The following is a 17787-nucleotide window of genomic DNA, read 5'->3' as shown; positions in this document are numbered from 1 at the left end:
ATTAATGGACATGCTCCACCTCAAATATCCAAGTCCCTTAGAGATACACGCTCCAGGGACTTAAACCTCAGCACAAGAATAAAAAGGACATGCTGGAGGGACAGATTTATTTCCCAGAGGCTCCCCTCACTCTGTAATAGAATCCCAATTCATATTAGACATAGCCCCTCGCTGACCCTCTTCAAGCCAATTCTGGACACGTGGATGGGAAATCGCAAATTCACCCCTGGGATCTCTTCTGTGTCCCTGCTAGACAGAGGCACAGCAAACTAATCTTAAAGGGTACCTTTTGTGACCTAATTTACAGAGGCACAGTACACTAATCTAATAGGGAGATGGAAGCCAAATACACTCTGGCTAGGCTTATAAAAGCCCTAGGGCAGATAGCCTAGTATCTACCTATGAACCTATGAACCTATAAGTTCCGCACCAAGCAGATGTAGGGACTCACACAGATGACCTGCACAGTTCAGATGCAGTAACTCCAGCTCTACTCAGTTGCTTACCACCTAGTCGGATATGATGTGTGCCTGTTGTTTGCAGTAATACCCAACCCAGAATTAATGGACATGCTCCACCTCAGGATATCCAACTGCCTTGTAGCTACACACTCTATGGACATATACCTCAGCACAGATGTTAATAGGACATGCTGGAGGGACAGATTCTTATCCCAGGGCCTCCACTCACTCCAGATTGTGATCACAGTTTCACATAGGCAGAGCCACCCACTAACCACCTACAGGGGACATCTTGATGGCTGTATGGGTGATCATATGTTTACCTATGGGATATCTTCTGTGTCCCTGCTAGACAGAGGCACACTAGCCTAAACGTACATGGGCTATCTTGTGTGACCTACTATGCACTGGCACAGTGTAGTAATCTGACAGGGCTGCAAAAACCAAACACACTCTGGCTAGGCTTGTACATTCCCTAGGGCAGATAGCCTAGTATCGACCTTGAACCTATGCTTCTGCTCGGGATGCACAATATTTATTGCTGATACTGTTTGCAGGTCTTTATCGTCTTTGTTTTCCCAGTTTCTATGAACAACTTAGGTATCTGCGGAACATGTTTGATCATGACAGGGTTCCACTATATTATATAAGTGTCTGTTGTCATGTAACTGTGTGCACAGGGTGGATTGCTGGATAGTGAGAGGTTCCTGGATTAACACATGCAACTGCCAGATATGTATGGCCAACTGCTGTAGTCAGACATGGCCTAACTGTGTGAGCATGCCCAGTTCAGGCTTTCCATGTTTTGTTGCCTGACATATGTCTCATTTATTCAAGTGTGTGAGCATGCCCAGTGTGACATTTCAGTATGTTGCGATCTGAAGTCCACTACATTTGTGGATGTGTGTGAACATGACCAATATTAACATTTATACTGTGTGTGTTGGAAGTCAAGTTCTGTTCTTACTGCAGGACTCACCTTTGTGTCATAACTCAACAAGGATTATGCTGTGCCTGCAAGGTTTCCATGCGATACTTTGCATAGACTTATCAGCATTCCTTCATACTGGCTGAATAGTGCAATGCTGTCATGGTTTAGTGTTTCAGTACTTTAACTATGGTGCACAGTATCCTGGGTTTGAGGCCCATGACTGCTTTATATTTCCATACTGACCAGACTGCTTAAGGACCAGTTAAGCAAATATAAGCATGTTGGCTTTTGTTCTGCTATGCCCTACTTAGACCAGGCTTGTCCGACATTGCTGTATATTCACCAACTTTGCAGGACATTGCCCAATATTACTCGACATTGACCACAGTTGTACTAGTTGGTGTGTGCAATTCTGTTTGCATATACTACATGGTGGTAAATGCTGTTTAGCACTACCTTAAATTGCTTGACACATGGCAATCATGCCTCAGGTGGTGCTGTAGGGCTGTCTATGTTGGATGCACATACTACACTCCCTGTAGATGTTTGAAGCAGGTAGTGTCAACTTAGGCATCCCTTTTACTATATGTGCAGGTCAGAGAGAGGTATCATTTCCAGGGTTCCTACTGAGCCAGTGTATGTGCTATGCGTTGCCTCTTTGCCAAGGCCAAAGCATACTGGGCACGCCTCCTTTTGCCTACTGGGGCAGGCTCAGGTTGTTCCTCCTCCGAGTCATGCTCTGCCTGTGATGACCTTGGCAATGGTGGGGGGCTGTTTGGGCCAGGCCTATGCTGGTCCTGCTGCAGCTGTTTTCGCAGGATCATATTATGTAGCATAGCACATACCATGACAATTTGGGTACATGTAGTTTTTGAGTACTGCAAGGCTCCACCAGATGTGTCCAGGCACCGGAACCGTGACTTGATCAGCCCAAACACATGCTCGATTACATTTCGTGTTTGTGCGTGTGCCTCATTATGGCATTCCTGTTCAGGTGTGTGTGCGTTTCTCATGGGTGTTATCAGCCACGGCTCCAGTCCTTAGCCAGCATCCCCCACTAGGTGACCATGTGAGATGTCCCCATTGGCAAATGTCTGGTACAGCTGCGTCAGATGCCAGATATGGGAATCATGGTAGCTTCCAGGGCAGCTAGCACACACATTCAGAATTATGCCCTGGGCATCACACACAACCTGGCAGTTGATGGAGGGGAAGCCCTTGTGGTTAATGTAGGCCCTACCCCGCTCACCAGCTGGTGCTTTGATGCGTATGTGCATGCAGTCTATTGCACCCACTACCTCAGGGTATTCTGCTATTTGCTGGAAGAGACGCATATTGCTGGCCAATACCTCACAGGAATTGGGGAAATATACATGATCACCAACATGTGCTGACATGGCATCCAGGAACTGGTGCAGTACCCTGGATGCTGATGCCTGTGATATCCCCATCATATCACCAGTTGGTCTCTGGAAGGTACCTGTTGCTAGTATTCATAGGCCAACACATACCTTGGTTTCCACTGGAATGGGTTCCCCTCTGTTGGTTCTGTGTGTGAGGCGTGGCCTGCACAGCTCAACAATTTGCTGCAGGAGGTCTCTGTCCACTCTATAGCGCTCCACTATCTCCAGCTCATGTAGCCCCTGGTATGTTACCCTGGGCCTGTACACTCTTCTCCGTCTCCGCACTGGGTGTTGATCAGCAGCATTACCATTGTCACCACCCTCAGCATATTGCATATGTCACCTTATGACAGCAATGGCAGCCCCTAATATTTTTTTGTCTCAGTACAGCTTTTTCAGTATTCACTTCTCTTAGCTGACTGTAGTGCTGCAGTGTCTCTGAGGAATACATGGTGAAAAGTTGTTTGCAGAGTTTTAAGTGCTGGGCTGGGCTGGTTTACTGCCTGTGTAATTGCCTGGTTCTGATTATTTCCACCTGATAGCTCTGCTGACTCTCCCTGGTTAACTTCCTACTGTTTGTTGTGCTTCCTTTTCCCTTTCCATTTCTTCAGAGGGCAGCACCGTGCACACGTGCTAACACATGCAGACACAGGCTTAGACAGAGTTACACTAGCTAATTCGCCTAAACGCACGCACACAAGCGCAAAGGTGCTTACAAGACTTTAAACTGCCCTACACATGCTTAAACGCGCGCACACAGGCACAAATGTGCTAACAAAGATTTAGACAACATTACACATGTTAACTTTTGCTTAAACACGTGCACACTGTCTTACTCAGGTTTATAGGTGTGCACAAGTGCGCATACACGTTGCAAGCATTTTTACAAGAAACTTTGGTGATACCCACAGTGTGCACCTTCTATTTCTTGACTTTAGCTAGGATATCTACTGACACACCTCTTCCAGTGATGAGCAACTGACAGCTAACACATGCCACTCTGCTCCAATGAGATTAGCTACTGTCATACATACCCCCCCTCATGATGTCACCTATATCCTACTCTGTTACTCCCCTTATCCTAGTCTTGCACTCCACTGACTGTGCTCATTTGCTATGTAGACTTGGGATTCACTATCCTTACCCTCATTTGCATAGGATTGCCTAGTAATGCTTGGTTACATCTCTTGGACTGAGTTCCCCCCTTAGCAACCCCTACTAGGTAGCCATGTTGTCTTCAGCCTGCCATTCACTTGCATTGTATATTATGATATCTTATAAAATGCCTATTTGTGGCTTTTATTTTCTTATTTTATGATTTTTATAGCGCACCCAGTTTGCACAGCGCTGCACTAAGCTTAAACCTCGCCGATCGAGGAAAAAAATATTATGTTTATTTTTTGCATCGGGGAAATTTGCCAATGGCCGTATATTTGGCCATTGGCATGCTTACTCAACCATATGCAACCTTTATTTGGAGCTGTCACAGCTCCATTGTGCTATTTGCAGAATGGTACTCAGTTGTCAACTGAGTACATTTCTGAAAATAACACGGCTCCTACTTGGACAGGTTTGTGCTTCCTGGATGGCAAATTTACCTTATTTGCATGCCTTTCGGCTGCAAGTGATGTAATTTGCATATCCAAGCCCTGTCCGTGTAGGAGCAGTTTAAGGGGCTGTTTGCAATGCTGTTCCTGGATCGCTCGTCGGACATGTTGGCTGCATGGAGTCTTACTCTACTCTTAGACTCCGTGCAAGCCTTCATGAATCCGGCCCATAGTTATTTGGACACACACAGAACTATCCGGTAACTTGAAGCAATTTTTATGGACATAATTCTGAAAAATCTGGTGTCTTTGAGTCCATGAAAACTGCTTTAGAAGACATGGGAGAAAGATATCCTCTATACTACATCAGGGACAGGTGTTATTGTGATGTTAGATGACCGATTGGATGAACTGCCAGCAAGCAGTGCCAGACTGAAAAAGCACAGACTATTACTAAATGCACTGTAAAGGACATTTTTTATTTTGAGGACCTGTAGTGAGCCTTGTACCTAATTTGCAGGAAATATACCTTCTTTGCTCCTTGGATTTATTTTTTCTTGTAAGTTCATCACTACTTAAACAGGTTCAGCTAGTAGAATATGCACTGTTGTCACAAGGAGGCTGTTTTCATATCACTATTACCTCATGGTTTCAGAGAAGAGGTTGTGAGGTTCCATAGTGTAGTGGTTATCATGTTTGCTTTATATAACGAAGGTCCTGAGTTCAAGTCCCAGTAGAACCATTCAGTCTGTGGATGGTGTAGCAGTAGTGTTGTCACTTCACAGCAAAAGGCCCATCAGTTCAATTCTTGGCTGGGGTGCTTTCTGGTGGAGTCTGCATGTCCTTCCTGTGTTCATGTGGGTTTCTTTGGGGTGCTGTGGTTTCCTCCCATGTTATAAAGACATGTGTCTGGAGTATTCCCCCCTGGGGCTCCACTGAAAATTAGCTTTGTTCCAAGTCAGACTTTCTCAGTTAACAAATGTTAAATAAAATGATGATAAGTCAGAATAGACCCATTGCCTTTGAAAAGCCCCACAAACAACAATGTCTTAATGGAATGCACATAAGACTTTTGCTGCAATCACCTGGATACTCATGTGTTCATTCAGGCTCAGTAAGAAGTCTTTAAATGGGGTATTTATACAATGGCCAGAATAAGGAGCCAGGCAAAGTGGAGATTAACTCATTCCCTTTGCTGGAGCTCTAGAAATTGGCAGTGCAACTTCCAGTGGGCGGAGCCTAAGATTTTTATAGAATCAAATTATGTTTATTTCAAACAAATGTTCATATTTCTGAAAACATAAGCAAGCAATAATGCCTGACGGTGTGTGTTAATGTGTAATTAATGCCCACCCAGGGGTGTTGACAGCTGGCCACTACACCCCTGGAAGGGCGTTAGTTACATATTAACACACACCCTGGAGGGCATTATTGCACTTATCAAATGAACTCACTGTAAAATTGCTGTGTTTTATTTGCTTATTTTTTTTAAGTACTATATTATTTTTTACATTTTTTTAATGTAAAATAGTTCCTCCTCCTAATGTTTTAAACTTGCTGTAGTATATTTTAATGGTGTTGGAGGAAGCATTTTACATCAAAAATACATAAAATAATTAATACAGTTCTTAAAAATAAATAAGTAAAACACAACAATTTGACAGAGAGCCCATTCTCTCTCTCTTTCATACCCACATGCACAGTCTCTTCTGCTTTCACACACACATACATATACACACACAATCTGCTCTGCATTTATGCACACATTCCCTCACAGAAGATTGGTCTCACTCTTTTTCAATCTCTCACACACACAGTCTCTGCTGCTTTCATACAGGCATTCAGTCACACAACATCGCTCTCACTCTCTCTCTCTCTCTTACACACACAGTCTCCTCTGCTTTCATACATGCATTCACATGCACAAGATCGCTTTTACTCTCTTTCGATCTGTCACACGTACAGTCTCCTCTGCATTCATGCACGCATTCAGTGACACACGATCACTCTCACTTTCTCTCCAATTCTCTCAATCTCACATAAACACCGAAACACAGACACATACACACACACACACACACACACACACACACACACACACACACACACTCACACACATACACACAGTCTCTCTCTCTTTTGTTTTTATATTTTACGCTCACTAAACAGCAGAACTGCTGCTTAACGAGTGTAAAATAATGGCAGTCATTTTCTTTCCAGTCCAAGCTCCATGGCAGCTTGATATGCTGCCGTGAAGTGTCGGACTCATTTTTCACTGGGCATTACTTGTACATTAATATCCTGCTGGAGAATGTTTGCTCTCCAGTCAGTGTGTTGATGTACAGTTTGCCCATTTTCTAAGGGTTACTAAAGAAGTGTGAATGGCAAACTTTTTAGCATACACTATTTTTATGCTGGTAGCATTTTTTAGCTTCTAAATCTTACATTGGGTTTTATGGGTCACAGTAAACAGTAACTTTTAAGTCTGTAATATTTTGTAAGCAACTTACTATATCTCAGCAACCACTCAAGTTATATACATACTGTCAACAGTGTTTTGTTTATCCAGATGACAGCTTTCATATGAGGCTAAGCACTCCTATTTGTGCTACCTGGTTGCTGAGATATTTAGAAAAACATGACATTTATGACAATATAAATAAATAAATATATGATCAAAAATAAATCTCTCTTTACCTGCAGTAGACAGCAGTTAAATATTACTACAGTTGTGTTTGCTGAGACTATGATGATTATGTATAACAAAAAACAAAAACAAATAATCATCAGAGAAGAGTACATTAGTACATAGTGAAACCAAACAGTATACTGGATAGACAGTCATGAAATTCATAGCAGAAGTTAAACAAAAACTACACAAAGTGGTGTACTTGGGATCCAGTAGGGTTTAATGTTGCTGGTAACTGGCACGGGGCTACATCCCTGAGATGCGCTGAAGGTCATGATCTAGTCAACAAGTTGAGAAAAGTCTGTTGTCATGGTATCTCACAAGGCAGTGCAGTTAATTAGCAAGGGATTAGGTGATTCTGGCACAAATACATCACATTCTTTTTTTTTAAAACAGTTTTATTGATTTTGATTATAATGAAAACAATCACATAGACATATATATAAGATCATTTACATTATAGATTTACAAACTGATAACATATATTTAAAGCATTTAAATATGAATATACGAATAGCAAAGCAAACAAACTAAAGTATGTACATAGACATCCAGTATTTATGCATTAACATACACTGTAACCTTCCTTTTGTAACCTGTTCTCATGAATGACAAGGAAAGTCAATTACCTTTATGCAAAATGATCATTTTTTCTAACATATTTTGTAAGTTAACCCATAAATGATATTCATATGTCTTTCTAGATGTTCTAGAGGTTATGGTTCTTATCTGTAAATGACTAACTTCTTTTAATAAATTAGTAAACTCAGAGAATGTATGAGGATGTTTTGAAATCCAGATTTTTGTTATGATCTTTCTAGCCACTGCCAATGTAGTCCATAGTAATGAGTATTTGGTTTTCCTAACACATTGTGGAACAGGTGTATTAAATATGATTAATGATTTATTCAATATGAAGTTGTCTGAAAAAAGTGCTTGTAAAAAGTCATTTACTTTATTCCAAAGGATATTTAAGGTTGGACAGTCAAAAAACATATGTGCCCAGTTAGTATCTACATTAGAGTTGCATCTATTACAGATGTTCTGTTTTTTATTAATTTTGTCCATTATTTGTGGTGTATAAAAGGATCTATTCATGAATCTCCATGTGTAAATCTTCCATTTCAGAGAAAATTATGTTTTCCCAGCTAATTTTAGATTATTAAACTTATCTTGCTCACTTGGGGAATTATGAGTAATTAAGCTATAATAACTCCAGTAGTTATGCATGCAAGAAAAGGTTTCTTCTCTTAAAAGTCTCTAAATAAAGGAAAAACTACCTGAATATGTATGCTGTTGTAATAATGTTGATTGAAGAAATTGTAATAATATCTTGGTGTCATGTTTGCTAGTTGATGAAGCTAGTTTCAGCTTATTATCAAGATATAGAACAAGTCTTTGTATATTTAACCATGAGGAATTATTAAGTTTATATTCCTGTATAATATGATCCATTGAACTAGTCTTGTATTCATAAGTTAGCTGGAACCAGTATTTGAGTTCATTGTTTTTCAGTTGAGAAATGTTGCTAATATCTGAGGTAACAAAAGTCTCTTGTGTATATGCTATAGGAAATAAAAAAAAAGTAGTCTTTATATTTAACATGTTTATATATCAAGTTTCTAAAGTTAATTATAATATTATGTATGTGACTGGCAGTATGATTAGGATTAGTATGTGTGATAAAATATTCTTTTAAGATCCATATAAAAGATGTGTTTATGAATTCTAGTTGATATGTTGTTGGTCTCGTTAAAAGTTCCATGGCTGATACTTCCCATAAAGATTTCCATTTAGCTATATAGGTTATATCTAAGAGCTGAGAAATTGATCTGATTATAGTGGAAATCGAATAGAAATTTAGATCTAGGAAAGCTATTCCACCATTCTTCCAGCTGTTAGTATGTTGATTAATAGTAATTCTAGGTTTTTTTTTTTTTGTGACCAAAAGAATCTTAGTATTAAAGTCTTTAGTTTATTTATAAATCTTTTTGACGGTAGAATTTGAATGGATTGAATTATGTATAAGATTTTAGGTAGAATTGTCATTTTTATAATGGTTAGTCTTTCTTAAGTAGTAAATATTATTGTATTCCATTTTGAAAATAATTCTTGGATATTTTGTAAACATTTGTTATAGTTTAATTGAATTATTGATTTAATGTCTTTGGCAAGAATGATTCCAATATATGTGATATGATCTGCATTAGTAATGTGATATGTATTATTTTCTATCATCCTTTTTTTTATTATTTTATTATTAGGATATATGGGTAGAATTTTTGTTTTATTGTCATTGAATGAGAGACCGGACATCATTTGAAACGTTTTAATTGATCCATATAATGACATGAACGAGGAGTCATTTCCCTTTGCGGTGATAAGAACATCATCCGCAAACAGCTGGATTTTGGCTATATTGTCTTTATCCATTTCCAAACCCTCTATTTCTTTATTGTTTCTTATTTCATTTGCCCAGGGTTCCATGATCAAAGTAAACAGTAGAGGAGAGAGAGGACACCCTTGTTTTGTGCCTTTTGTAATAGATAGTTTATTGGAAATATATGACCCAATTTTGATATATGCATAGGTTTCTTCATATAAATGTTTTAGAAGATTAATAAAATTATGTGAAAAATGTAAGCATTCCAAAAGAGTAAATAGATAGATCCAGTTAATAGAATCAAAGGCCGCATTAATATCAAGACTAATTAATGATATGTTCCTTTTCTTCCTTTGTGAGAATAGCTAGGGTTCATTTTATATTATCAAAAGTACTTCTGTTAGTTATAAATCCTTTCTGGTCTTCATCTATTAAATGGGGTAAGAATTTCTTCAATCTTTCTGAGAATATATTCATAAACATCTTATAATCGCTATTCAGTAAAGATATTGGTCTGTATGAGGAACAGAATTTTGGGTCTTTATTTGATTTTAAAATAGTGGATATAAATGTATATTTCCAGGATGGGGGTGTAATATTATAATTTTGGGCTGAATTATATACTTTGTGTAGTAAGGAAATAGCCATTTTGGGCATTATCTTATATATTTCAGGAATAATTCCATTGTTACCTGGAGCTTTGTTTAATTTAAGCTTACTTACTTGACTTTGTATATCTGATAAAGTAATTTGTTTATCAATAACTTCTATTTGTTATTTGTTTAGTGTATTATATATATTCTTGTTAATATAATCTCTTATGTTATCTTGTGTTTGAATTTGTTGTGTGGATTGATTAATTTCATGAAAGTGACATCTAAACTTTTCTAATATATCTTGCATACTATGTACTTCTCTTTTGCAGAATGTATTTCTTTAATATAATTATATTTATTTAATCTTTTGGTCTTATTCCTAAGGTTTGATAGATGTTTAGGATTTACAGAATAAGCAAGAAACCTATATTTTTCTAGTGTTATCTTTGTTTTATGATGTAGGATAGATCTATATTCCTCATTTAGTTTGTATATCTCATCCCTTATATTCTTTGAAGACAAGTTGCCTTTATTATTTGTGTATAGTGAGTCCAGTTTATCCTGTATTATTCTTATATCTTTATCCCATATTTTCATCTTATTATGAAACCATTTGTTTATTTGTCCATATAAATATGCTTTTAGGGCATCCCAAATAAATATATCATGCGTGTCTGATGCTGAGTTTATATTAATGAAGTTTTGTGTCTCTTCTGTTATGAATAATTGAAAATCCTTAAGTTGTGTGAGATATGCTGGAATCCTTTTAATTTGGACACTATGGGTGTTAGTAATATTAATTCAAATATGATAGTATTATGGTCCAAGATTGGGCAGGATATAATTTTGCTATTGGTCAGGTTATTCATTATCTGTGTGGAAAGAAATATTCTATCAATTCTAGAATATGTTTTGTATCTATTAGAATAGAACGTGTATTGTAATGAGTTATGATCCACAAAATGGTGTAGGTATAAGTCTATGAAATTTATATGTTGTTTAGCTTGTGCTGTAATTTTTCTTTTTCCTGAAGTGGTTGTATCTTTAGGGTCTAAGATACAGTTGTAGTCACCTGCCATAATGATATGTCCCTCAGATAGTGAAACTATTTGATTCAATATGTGTCTAATAGTATTAGGACCAATACCAGGTAACCAATAGTTGTTTATTAATGTATATAGTTTTTACCCATCTCAATTACAGCCAAGCAAAGCAAACCTTTATTGTCTTGGTATGTTTTGATTATTCTGGGTAATGGTAATGTTTTGTTCCACAAAATTGCTATACCTTTTTTTTTTTCGTACATTCTGAGCTTACTATATTTGTGTATTTATTTGTATCTAGAAATTTAATAGTATCTGTTGTTAAATGGGTTTCTTGTAAGAATACTATATTAAGTTTATGAAAAGCTAGATATTTAAATACATTTCTTCTTTTATACAGGTTGTTCAAACCATTTATGTTAACTGACATACCTTTCAACATAGTCATATTATGTAATTGTACCTGAAAGATGTGTTAGTAACATATCAATATCATATGTATAATGTGAAAATTTCTGCAAAAAAGTGAATTTGTTCATAGAAAAAATATTAACTCTCATGTCTTTAGGAAAAAAATGTATTCCTTGAGCTTTATTCTCTACATTTTCTGTAAATAAGCTACTCTGGATGTCAAAAAAAACACTTTTTTAAAAAAATTATTACATACACTAGATAAAAATAAACACCCAAGTGCTCCCCGCCTGGAATTATAACCTCCTAATCCCAATGACATCAGTCACTGAGATCAACCCCTAAACTGTAGCAACAGAGTACAAACTCCACTAATAACATACTTTATATACTTTAAGTTAGAAACATTAAGATAACCAAATTCTAATGAAATCATTAATTGTCCTAATATAGTGTTATCTGGAAGGTTTATACTTTCATAGATATATCTAATAAGAAACATACATAACCTAATAGATTCAAAATACAATTTATATTCCAAAATAAGAGAAATGTCTAACAGATTATTTAAAAGGACTAAGTAATTTAGCTCACTGCCTTACTATTAACATAGATAACAGAGGTTGTATGTATAAACAACATTTATATTAGGTTATCAGATATAATACATCATCCAGGGCACGGTGTTATAGTTCAAACCATGGTTTGTTTAAAAGTAATTATATTTTGCATTAACATGTTTGTAACTCTTGTTATATCTCTTCTCTTTATTTAACTTATATACATCAATGCGAGAGGGAAGAGAGAGAGAAAAGTGAGAGAGAAAAAAAAGTAAAACAAGGCTAACGTAGTTAGGATCCCTTGTAAATAGTTATATTTAGAATGGCTATTTAGAAGATGTAAGTGTAATTATAAACAGTATGTCATTTAAATAAACATTGTATCATCCCCAAATGGGATGTAGTCACTATAAACACATGTATATGCAACCGCTTTCACTAGTGGCAGAATAAGATAACTATTTGCAAAGTTCTTTTTAGTATACCATTTTTGTTATTCAATTCTTTGCTATGCAAACAAACATTCTGAAATGATATGCATAACCTTACTTATGACATTTAAATATAAAGATTGCACAAATTTGTGAAGATATTAACTTTGAGTATGGTAACCACAATCTTATTATGCAGTGATACTTTAAAGAAAGATGAGGGAGAGAAAAAATATATATGTATTTTATACATATATATATATATATATATATATATATACACAAATATATATATATATATATATATATATATATATACACACACATACATACATACATACAAAAATGAATGTTACCATCAGTATTTACACTTGTAGGGTCTAAGAAAAAAGCACATAGATATTTACATTTTAATACTCACACAGTTCTCTCATAACCATCTCCTCTTTTACCTCTTTTCTTTTTACATTTTCTTCCTTTATTTGTTCTGTAATCCTTTCTTCAAGTCACAAAAAGATGAAGATATTATGTTATTGTAATATGTAATCTTGTCATCGGGCATATACATGATCATTTTAAGTAAATAACAGTTGATTTAAAACAAAAAAGACTGTTAAACCAAGTTGCAGTCAAAATACAGTTCTGCACTTCCTGGAAATGTTCGTCGCATGGTGATGATGTCATCCAGCTACTTCACATCGTTGAGGGGGTTAAGAGAGAGTGGAGATGATTCCACAAACTGTAGAAAGTTTTCCAAATTAATAATTAGCTCATGAGAGCACTGCACGAGGTAAGGAGAATGTTCAAAGTTGTCTCCCTTATTTTTTCGGTGTGAAACAGCCGAGCTTCAGTAAAAAAAATAAAAATGTTTTTATACATGTGAATCAGCATATATCTGTTTCCCATACTAGAAACTGCAAAACTGTCATCAACAAAAAAAAAGGTTTTCAAACAAAGCATGAAAGTAATGTAACTTTTCCTACTGCTCTATTTTGTCATTTAGAAGCACTATGCTTATTCCTAACTATATATATATATATATATATTCCCTAGAGTTTAGATTAATATGTAAATATTAAGCCTTGTAATAGAAACACATACAACATCTCCCAGCTTCTCAGAGCTAATGTATGCATTCGCATTTAAACCCACAGATACTTCACTACCTTCCCAACAGTTACCTATCCTGAACAAATGTATATCATGTACATATTTAATAATTACATTGTGAATTCTTGTTCTACTCTGAGGGTGTAACACAGTTTATGCTCAGTGCTAACCAGTACTGTATGATTAGAAGTGAGATGGAAACTGTTATATGAATATGTTATTCTATATGAATTAAATAAAGTGCAATTAGAAAAGAGAAGAAGACTTTGAGTATGTTATGCATTGTTATTACTTTGAGTTTAGAGAGACTTATGTATGCTATGCTATATACAAGAAATTATATGTATATATATATAAAAAAAAAGATTTTTTTTTCTTTTCTTTCCCTCTCCTCCATCCCTCCTTACTTTATATTTTCCAATGTATCCCTTCATTTTATCTTACATAGAATATTAAATATTTATAACTGTGTATATTATAGCTGTGTGAAATTGAAGTGTAATATACAGCTAAGTAGTATCCTGTACTATGAAGCAGAAACTGAGGTAATGCATTTTATATGGTATGCTTACTTATATAAAATGAATACTTAAAGTGTTAATTATAAATATATTGATGGTATATTAAGTGTGTTATATTACACCAAATTAAGTTATGAATGAAACATTTTATATATATATATATATATATATATATATATATGCAACATATGAAAAGCAGTGTAGATCTTACCTTGTATTTATACCATATCAAAACAGACTTGTTAATAAAAGCATAGTCAACAATAATAGTTTGTTTTATAAATAGTCTGTATTTCTCATTTATTCTTTAGTCCTTTTTGTTTTTCAGTAGATTTCCATGTAGTTTTAGGAGCTATTCTTTTAAGAGAGGGGTTAGCCCACTCCATCTCTTCTATTTTTTCCAGTAATTTGTGGTTTTTAACATATGTCACAGCAGAATCAAGATCCTCAAACAATGAAGGTCCATCAGGAAGAAAAATCTTCAGCCTTGCTGGAAACAAGAGGTGAGTCTTAATGTGTACCTTTTTCGGTTCTTTAATTAGAGGTAAAAAAAAAAACTTTCTTTTGGTAATTACCATTGTTGAATAGTCATTATTGAAGTGAATGATAGAGTCATTGTATTTTAAAGGTGATTTTGACCCGGCTGATTTTAGAATTAAGTCTTTATCTGAAGATGATAGAAATTTTACTATGACAGATCTAGGCTGTTTCCTGTTGGTACTGTTTCCTGATGTGAAAGACCAATGTGCTCTCTCTATACCAAAAGATAAAGCCTCTGGTAAATCTAGAAATGTTGGCAGCCATGAGTTAAGGAAACGTGACATATTTATTTATTTATTTTATTTATTTACTTGCAGTTGTTTAACCAGGATAGTCCATTGGGCCTGAAGAACCTGTTTTCAATGGAGTCCTGGGGAGAAAAGCTCCTCATACAGGTTACACAAATGTTAATATACACACATAGATTGCATGAAGATTACAGAGGTAAACAAACTAAGATTAATATACATACATAGATTGCATGAAGATTACAGAGGTAAAACAGACTGATCAAAAGTATTTCAATCAAAGTTAATAATGTATTTTTTTTTCTTTCTTTCTTTCTTCTCTAGTAGGATTGAGGATAGGTAGTTAGATGCAGTAGGGTAAGGAATTGCTAGATATTAGTAAGGAGTTGTATAAGCAAGCAATAATTTGTTATCTGGGATGTGAGAGAAGGAAGGGAAAGAGTGTTGAAGTAAAGTGTGGGTTATGAGGGATGGGAGCAGGAGCATTCCCATGTGGAAGTTAGATGAGAGTGGAGTGATTTTTTAAAGGATGGGAGGCTAGTAATGGTACGGAAAGAGGGGGGAAGGGAGTTCCATAAGAGTGCTAGAGAGTGTGACAGGAGGTATTGTCCTGGGGGGTGGAGGGGTCTGTAAACTTCTATAAGGTTTTGATTGTTTAATCTGAGAAGTCTTTGAGTGTGGTACAGTTTTAAAGGTAGTGGAGAGGGAGGGACAGAGGGATGGCTGGAAAATGATTTTGTGTGCATAGGTGAGCTGAGTGTAGGAGAGGTAGTTTGGTAGCTCTAGCCAGTTTAGTTTGTGGAGAGATTCACAGTGATGGGTTAATGATTTGTTGCTAGTGGCGAATCTGGTGATTTTATTGTAACAAGAGGACAGTTTGGTTTTGAGAGATGATTGTAGGTTTGTTAGAAGAGGGGCTCCATAGAGAAGGGAGGGTAAGAGAAATGTAGTAGAGAGAGTAAGTTTAGTAGTTGAGGTGAGGAACCAATTGTGTCGGTAGAGCATATCAAGTTTCTGGTGGGTTTTTTTTATGTTTAGTAGTAGATGGGAGTTGAATTTGAGCCTGTCATCGATTTGAACTCCTAGTAGTTTGGTTTCAGATACCAGCTCAAGAGGTGTTGTATTTTGGCTGGTGATGGAGAATAAATTTTGATCGAAATTCTTAGTTTTAGAGGAGGTAAAAATCATAAGTTTAGTTTTAGCAGCATTGAGTGCTAGATGGTTGTCTTTCATCCATTGTTGTGTGGTAGAGAAGGCATCTTGAGTTAGTTTTAAAAGAGTTGGGATGGATGGGCAGCACAGATGATTGTGGAATTATCTGCATATTGGATAATGTTAGCAAGAGGGATAGAGCGGTAAAAGTCATTAATGAAAATGTTGAAGAGGAGGGGGTCCAGTATGGAACCTTGTGGGACACCTGTGGAGTGATGAGGAAGGAGGAGGTGGCCTTTTTCCATTTGACAGCTTGTTGCCTATTGGAGAGATAGCTGGTAAAAGGAATAGAAGTTAGAGAGGAAACTATCAGCAATGCAGTTAGCTACAGGTTAGAAAGGTAGGACCTGAGTGGAGAAGGACTGAGATAGTACAGGAGTCTACCGAAAAGGAGAGCCAGAGGGGTAAAGTACTGAAAGGGCACAAAGTGAGTATGAAGAGGATCAGGTCAAGGACATAAGAAATTAGTTGAAATTACAGAGGTAGAACAGAGAGAGGCAGTGAAAGATGGATAGGATAAGGGTGCCACCTGGTGGGCAGATATGGTATTGTAGGTAAGTGTGTAAGGGAGCTAACTGGTGTAGAACTGTGGTAGAAGAGATGTATAGTAAGAGAGGTTATAGGTAAGTGGTAGAGGTGAGTTAGCTGTTGGGTAGATAGAGAGGAGGGGCAAAGTGAAGCTGGCTGCTCAAGCTCACTGCGAACTTTGGAGCCCTGATGCAAGTAGTAGACAGGGGTCTGATTTACAATGTGGACTTAGCCCATAACATACTTTCTTTCTTCCTTGATAGAGGGTGCAGAGAAAAGAAGCTGGTAGATGAGGTCGCTGGACTTTGGATGGGATTCATATCTCACCAGGTAGGTAGTGGTTATATTAGGAGCAGGAGAAAGTTGAGCTGGGTACTTTGGGGAGAAATGGAGACAAATATACAGAAGAGAAAAGTTAGCATTCAGCATATATATAAGTAGTATAAGCTAGCAGTAACAAATGCAACATTTCAAGCATTCACATTTAAATATGAGGTAGGTACATATATTTATGCAATGTAAGCATGTCTCTAGCATATCAAAGGAATAGCCTTCATGGTAGTTGCAAATACAACATTACAACATTCACATTTAAGTATGAGGTAGATACATACATTTAGGCATTCTAAGCATGTCTCTAACAAATCAAAGGATTAGCATTCAGGATAGTTGCAAAGGAACAAAAAAATACAGTGAATAAGGTCAACATTTAAGCAGTCTAGGCAAGATAGGATATATGTTATTCCACTAATGGCCTGTAGGTGCAAGCTAAGCATTAAATGTGGGGATCCCCACTCCCTAGGGATATTTGTCTGGCAAGCGGTGCAGCATGAATTCCCTTAAAAATCTTGGGGACAGTATTCCCTGGAAGCTGCTTAAATAGAGCAGCTTTATCGTGTGCCAGGTCCCAAAAGAAATACCCTTTGCAGATTTAGTGAGCAGCAAGTAGTTACCAGTTTTAAAATTTAATATAGAGGTAGCTAGTAACATTCTAAGTAAATAAAATGATGCAGAAATGCATAAATAAAATGATGCAGAAAAACAGATGGGGCCACAACACATACAAAAATATCTGCAGTTTTATAATCTATTATTGGGATCTGTATGTATTATATTTCTGTTACAATGTAAACCACATAGGATAAAAGGCAGATTTACCTGAAGTTGTACATA

The sequence above is a fragment of the Protopterus annectens genome, chromosome 1.part0, assembly GCF_019279795.1.
Source record: "Protopterus annectens isolate FY-2018-M chromosome 1.part0, PAN1.0, whole genome shotgun sequence".
NCBI lineage: Eukaryota > Metazoa > Chordata > Ceratodontiformes > Protopteridae > Protopterus > Protopterus annectens.
The sequence above is the reverse complement of the archived record's forward strand: the minus strand, read 5'-3'. Positions refer to the sequence as shown.